The sequence below is a fragment of the Semicossyphus pulcher genome, unplaced genomic scaffold, assembly GCF_022749685.1.
Source record: "Semicossyphus pulcher isolate SPU_LCO1_2020_fin unplaced genomic scaffold, fSemPul1.0.p SCAF_16, whole genome shotgun sequence".
Lineage (NCBI taxonomy): Eukaryota > Metazoa > Chordata > Actinopteri > Labriformes > Labridae > Semicossyphus > Semicossyphus pulcher.
This window is the reverse complement of record NW_027211670.1, coordinates 18286923-18294560: the sequence shown is the minus strand read 5'-3', so window position 1 is coordinate 18294560 and position 7638 is coordinate 18286923.

Sequence of the window (7638 nt, the reverse complement as noted above, 5' to 3'; positions counted from 1 at the left end):
AGATCTCGAGAAAACAACCGGAAATTTACTGGCTATCACAGGAAGACTGAGTAAATAAAATGTATGAATGCGTGTCCGCTTCGGGCTTCCGTATGGAGCACTTCAGTTTTATGCTAGTTTAATTAAATGTCAGAGGCACGTAATGTTTGACTCCAAAATCTTCAATGAGCTTTTGATGCCTTGTAGATTCTACGACCTAACACATGTTTACATTACATGCAACTATAATAATGTGACGGTCTACTATATTGTAATAGAAGACAAATACTTTAACCTACGACACTTTAAAGCACATCTAACTGGTTTATTTCATTATTTTACTTAAGTACATTGTAACTGAATGAAAGGAGTCTTCCACTATTACAAGAGAACATGCATTAACAGCAAGGTCATTGTTGGAGACGTCTTTAATGCAACAATGCAGGCTGACCCAATTAAGTAGCAGCAAAGACAATCACGAGCGTAGTAGTGGCTCCACTGATGAGCCTGTGTTTGTGTGCTGAAGCGGGGACTGAGTGAGCAGGGAGGACGCCGGGCAGGGGTGGGAAGTCCGGTCCCTGCTTCTTTTCTTTTCTGATGCCGGGTGGAGTGGTCGGAGTTGAGCGGTGCTTCACCCCAAAGACCTCCCTCCCTCCCTCCCTGCCTCCCTCCCTCCCTGCGCTGAGAAACAAAAGGGGCTTTTTCTCTGAGGAGCACAGTGACGTGGGAGGCGGCTGTGAATGTGGGCCATGTGTCAGGGCTGCTGCTGCTGCTGCCGCTGCTCTGTTTGTCTGCTTCCCCCCACCCCAACTCTGGTGCCTGTGCAAACCTTCAGAATCAAACTGTGGCTAACTTTTTGATTCACCTCTCCATCACGAGTGCCCACAACTTCTGCATGTTTATTCAGTTAGCAACAATGCTAGTCATTCTTTGAAAGCGTTAAGTGGAGAAAAGTCACCTGATTGAAGGACAGCTGAGTAATTTGAAGATTGCATGGCACACTATGCTCTTTTTCTTTTTCTTAGCCCTTTTGCTAAGTGCATGAACACAGGACTGAGCTGGAGACAAGTCGTGAGAGGATATGAGAAGGACGAGACATTTACGCAATATTGCACTCGTGGTTGTGGTGTTATACTGAATATCAGCATAACACCACAACCAGCTCGAGCTTTTATGTAACTATGTAACCATTACAGCAGCGGCAAATAGTAGTAAACAGTTACAATCAACAACAGATTATTTTTTGCTCCACCAACTCAATTAGTTCCACAACTTAACTGAAACTGGACTTTTGTTGCCAAGCAACCCAAACATTCTCTTGCACTCTGTGTCTACAGGTTACCACAGATCAGCTGTTTTTATCATGTACGTACATGTTAGTTTAAATGTATCATCAACAAGTGAAATAAGAGTCTGATTAATGTAGACATACATTGGCCTGGCCGTGGCGGAGTGATGTTACACTCTATATCAGCACTCATGGAATGCCTCTTATCCAATCAGATGACTTGGTCGGAACTAGCTGTTGTATAATACAGTCAAATAACAATAGCACAAAAATCGCCTTCCTAATATACTGCAGAACTGAACATAGAATAAGAACAGATACATAGAACAAGATAATATGACAAGAGCTAGATGATGTGAAAAACAGCCCAACAAATAAAATACAACCCACACCATCTTGGAAAGTTTGTTTTGGGCGTGACTAACAGGGATTTAAGGCATTTAAGGCATTACATTAATGATCTATGGCAGTAAAGGAGGGTAAAAAATGAAAGAGGGGAGAGAGGAAGAAGAAAATTATAAGGAGAAAAGAGAAAAAAGGAGATTTGAATAAAGAAAAAGAACTTAATCTGTCGGTGTTAAGCAGTCTTAGGCACCATGTGGGGGCTTCATGGGACTGCTTGGTTGTGGTCAGTGAGATTGAGCCTATTTACCACAAGCCATACACTACTCTACTATGCTCACCATGCATAGTATAACTGTTGGATTCGAGCTTGCAATGCATCACCTTGTAATGGGTTTGATTTTTACGCTGTTGCATGAGAATCTTCCTGCTTGCACAGCGAGGTCGTGTTGACGCTCTCACAGAGCCGCCCGAGGTACATTCAAGCTGCTCCTTTTCACCAGTTAAGCCGTTTTTCGGGTAATGAGTCGAGAAGGAAATGGGTAAACAGAGCCCTTGTAAACGTGCTGTGTGGCAGAACGACACACGGAGGGCCCCTCGCCTTTAATCAGCGGAGTGACAGAAGTGAAAGGAGGCTGTGTTCTGGGAGCAGATAGGAGTACAACAGGAGGGGCGTGCCGGGCCAGTGTTCTGCTCCACGCTCGTCCACAACCCCCACAGGCACTCACACAACGGGATGGTGGTCAGTCTCGAGCTGTTGTAGGAGGTTATGAAAGGTCTTATCTGCTCTAATGATGAGTCAAACAAGATGAGGCAACAGATGTCTCACAGTGCTGAAGGGAGTTTTGAGTCAGATGTTTCAATATTTCTAACCTGTAGTTCTTTGTGTTTAATTTCAGCACTGGACAAAAATGCTGTGACGTTCAAGAACGATCTGATTCTTCTGAATGGCCCTTTTCTACAATCAAGTTAAACTGATTCATACTTGACAGCAGTTCGTTTTACCGTTACCGTTAGTAAGAACAAGAGAAGGACCAGGACATTTGCGGGAAAATAAGCTTAACTTAGCTTCACATGTTTAAGCTACTCAATAGTCGTGTCTCAATTCAGGGGCTGCAGCCTTCGAAAGGACGCGGTCTACGGAGGATGAGTCGTTCGTAGCCTGTATAGGCCGCTAGAGCAGAACTGAAATGAGACGGTCTGGTCTACGGAGCATTTCCTGTTTGTGTCACCAACTGTTCCCGCCTTTACCCTTGCGTCACCAAACGCAGCTCCTGTCGCCTAGCAACAGGTAGCTAGCAGGTAAACCAGCTAGCATAACTAACATCACGTAACTTAACCTATTATTTTAAAGATACTTTGTTTCAAGACCCCTTTCTTTTCTTTGTGTATTGCTAGCTATTCAATTGAATTGAAACCAAAAACATTTAAAAAGGCCAGTTCGCTGATTTTAAACCTCAGTCCTATCATGCTATAATGAGGAGCTAATTCCATTATGGTTGAAAAAAAATGCAATTTGCTCTGTGCCAGGGAGCTCGCTAAACGCCTGCCTCCGATGTCATGTCTCGTTCTAAATCGTCAGGTTTGAAATGCAGACTGCAGACCTGTCGATTTTTTAGACGATCCACCGGTATATTCTCGTCATATTTCAGATCCTGTACCGCTCTGAGCCGTTGCCTGCAGCGAAACGGTAGTATTTCACTTCAGCGTCTCTCACTGGGCCGTTCCTTTCAGAGGGAGAGGCGCAATGCACGCTGGGTGTTGTAGGAATGTAGAACGGGCGAAACCACGAGCTATTTGTACAACTTTCTTCACAGCTATGGCGCCAATTTCAAATATTATTGCTTCTCTCCACCAGCTTTGACTGACAGTGGCTTTTTCCTTGGGACAGTTGCGCCTTTCAAAGCGTATTCTTCGACCACTTAATAGTCCGCCTTCTTGTTTCAATTGGCGCGCAATAAATCTCGGGGTACGAGAATTGGGACAGCCTTTCACATGCCACTGTGAGGCAATCTGCCACCTAAAAACACTAGTTTGGAAAAGATGGAGCTTTAAGATCTGATCCCTTCACTTAGCTGTAATTCCTATCTTATGGTAACAGTTGTTATTGATCTTTTATGTTGAAATTCCTGCAGGTTTGAGACAGAATTTCCCCTTCCAAAATACAAGTGAAAACAAAAAAGAGAATCACCCCAAAAACATGTTGAAGTTGTGATGATGCACTTCCTCTTGAGTCGTGGAACTTTTCAAATAAACAAATTCTAAACATGAAACTGAATGATGGAGCTGGTTCTCGGGTTTGGTTCCTACCCCCGCTTGGCAGCTCAAATGTGGTCGGGGTGAAAAACAATTTAGCAGTAGCACCCGGCCGCAAAACATTTCCAGTTGGGTAAGTGTTGTCTGAACGTCTTCTATTAAAAAAAAGCCGCTGAATGCCTGGGAAGAAAACTTTGTATGTACATTTTATGTGCACTCAATCAGCAGAGTATTGCATTTGGAGGTTATATTGAATTTCTCCCACACACTTTTGTTACTTCATGCAGGACTAAACCACAAAGTGTGTGAGAGGTACAAGTGACTTTTTAAAGTTCAGTCAGTGTTATGTCTCCACAGGAATAGTCTGCACCCACACAGAGGAGATGTATCAAGGACAAACAAGCCTTTTCAAGTCAAATAGCTGTTGTGTTTAAACCGAGAAATGTCCCTTCAGCGACAGCTTTACAGGATCTACAGTGTGAACGCTGTGCCTTTTACAAAAGGTAACTGGAAACCTTCACAGGAGAGACAGACAGCTTTAAAATTGAGGTCAGCTGTAAGCCTTCAGACCTTTTGCAGTGCAGGACAGTTAGTTTACACTGCATGGTGACATACGACCACCCTTTCGCCTGGATTATACACACGCACACGCTCCGGGAATGACATCACGGGGTCATGCTTTGTGTCTAGGGAGCGAGTCCCTCTGAGGCTTTAGCGGGCAGTTGAGCAGGGGGTCGTGTCCCCTGAGGGGGTCTGTGACGGCTGTGACCATGTCAGCCGAGTACAAACTGCTCTGTGTGTGTGAACTGAGACACTTTTCACAGTGCTCACAGAGGCTCTGAGGGGAGGAATGGGGTGGGGTCGGTGTGCAGCGGGGAAGGGGGGAGAGGGAGGAAATGCAAGCCTCTCTCTCCAAACCCCGACGACTTCTGAAGTTTCACAGCCCTCCCACGCCACCGAGGGCTGCTGGCTCGGCTGCCCACAGGGGAAGGAGAGTGATGAAATGTGGGGAAACCATGTGGCTTGGCGGGTAAGATCGAGAGGCCTCCGCACGGACTGGGAAGGGAGGGGACAAATAACCGACTGCTGTCAAAACAAGTGCATGTTTCCATGGATAATGGTGCATTTCAGGCTGCAGGTGTGCGGCGTTGTCTGGTCAGCTGACCCGCTGTTTCCTGTCAAACAGGAAGAGCCAAATGAGCGGAGATGAAAGCTGAAGGTAGCACACAGCTGGCAGTTGTTAAGGTGGGTAAATGCAGGTGCGATACAAGAGCAGCAGTGTGCGACGGCGTGCCGTGTAAGAGGAGCCCTAACGCAAACAGATGACATAAAAACATATAAATGTTGGCTCGGAGGCACACCGCAGCCGTGTGTGTACGCTCTGCAGAAAGTAGGGCGATCTCATGGGGCCTCCCCATTTTCTAAAAATACATGACATTGTTTTCATTTCATAACCCTTATAACAAATAGGGTTAAACATGTATGCTTTGAATTCCACATGCAAGCAGTAATCTTGTTAATGACATCCATAAAACAGGCATAGTTTTTGCAAGTTAAGCTAACACGAGAATGTAAACATTGGACGCTGGAGATCTTGCAGGACATTTGAACACAGAGCCACTTTCTCCTGTTCATGCAGCATGTGTCCGTCTCCTCACACATGACACATTCAACAGAGCTCTGTGTCCGTGGGACGTCAACATAAGACGAAAAGAAGATCAGCTTAAAGAGCTGAGGTTGCATGAGGAGAGGAGGGTAAGAGCGGAGGTACGCTGTCACACTGTCATAATCATGTTCTGGTATGACTGCAGGAGCTGTTACTGAAAACGCTGTAAAACAAGTATACTTAAAGGGAATGAGATTAGCAAGAAGAATGGCTGGATCAGTTGACTTAAATTAATTGATGAGTCAATGTTTCCAAAGGCTGGTTTAAAACAATGTTAGAGAAAAGTTGTAAATAAAGGCTTGGAGACTTTTTTGGAGTAGATTGCCAGCCTAAAGACAAAATGAAAAAGGTCGACAGCAATGCAAGGTGCTTTGTGAGCAATGACTGTTTATATAGACGGACGACGCGTCTCTATCTGCTCTCATTGTAAGAAATTGATGCCAAAATAGCCCCTGTGACGGGCGCTGCTGTCTTGCAATGGTGACGTCATTTAGAGCCAGAGTCTGCGCAGTACAGATCAGTAGTTGGAGCCGTAGCCACTTCCGTTAACGAAAACACACACTTAACGGGAAAAATAGCAAAGATCCTGCACGCCGGTTTATTTAACAGCAGAACATCTTCTTGTGTTGGTCTGAAGCAGACGTTCACAGATATGTAAACTTCAATGACTGTAGTGATTGTTTTAGCTATGTCTCCTCTCGCCGTTCCTCCTCTACTCTGCTAATCTGGAACAGATCGGCTGCAGGAGCCGGATTTGTCAACAGAGCTGTCAATCATCTTTTTTACAGCATCAAATAACTAATTAAAAATAAACTTGTCAGAAAAATGAACACTTGGACATAAATCAGCATGATAAGAACTAACTATAATGAGAGAAACAATGTTTGAGAAACATTTATTTGTCGTGTATTTTGATTTTATAGTTTGACTCATGTCCCATCTGTTAACATGGAGGAGGCGGGCTTTATGACCTATACTGCAGCCAGTCAGCAGGGGGCGATAGAGAGGGTTTGGCTTCACTTTCAGGGAGCTGTCATGTCGTCCATCTTTTTATACAGTCTATCGCTGTGTTCGAAATGTTTTCCTATACTAGCAGTACGAACTGATTTAGCCCAAATGTAGTATCTAGTATGCAAACAAAAGCAAAATTTACAGTATGACAAAAACACCCGGATGTCGTACTGATTCAGAAAAAATCTCCAGTATGCATCGGACCAGTCTACCTCGCCTACTGTATCCCACAATGCAAAGCGCTGGAACGTCACAACAGCAGTTAAAATGGCAGACGACAGCATACCATACTACCGCCGAATGCAGTATGCAGTATGTAGTATCTGATTTCGAACACAGCATATGTTTGTGAGGCTGTACTTAGCTACAGCGGTGCTATGAGCTAAAGGCTAACATAAGCTAAGCTAATATTCTGTCAATGACAATGCTAACACTCTGATGTTTTAGCAGATTTAATAGAAATGTTTACAGGATGATAGAGCTACACAAAAAGATAAATGATCCCTGAAAGTTACAACAAGTCTGTGTGAAAATTAACTGCAATCCAAGCGATAGTTATTAAGATATCTCACTCTGAATCTAATTAAAGGACCGCTCAGTCCTTCAGATGATTGAGTTACTGCCACATAAATTTGTCAATGGTTAACATTTTGTACTACATAGTAATTTTATGATGATTTACTGAGGCTACTTTAGCTCCCCAATCGCTAATCGCTAACCGTGTTTACATGACAGTAACTACACTGGTAATGCAGAGACAAAACACTGAACAGTTCTATTGTTCTCCAACTGGAAAACATGCAGCTAACAACAGCTTGAGTCAGTCAAGGATTTGACAGTGTATTAAGTCTGTCAATACTGTCCTGTGTCAGCGAGGTCATACATGCCCAGACATGTCTCCTGAAATGAGGTCAGCTCTATTATTTGAAAGGTAATCTAGCTTAACACTCTGCGGTCACAGAGATGGGATCAATGAGCTGCTCACAGGGAGAATATCTCCGCTTACATATCATTGCAGCCGACAGAGGTAAACTGCTGCTAATTTGTAACTTGTGTGAAACGGGTGGACGACCTCAGGCCGGCCTGGAGGTGTGGT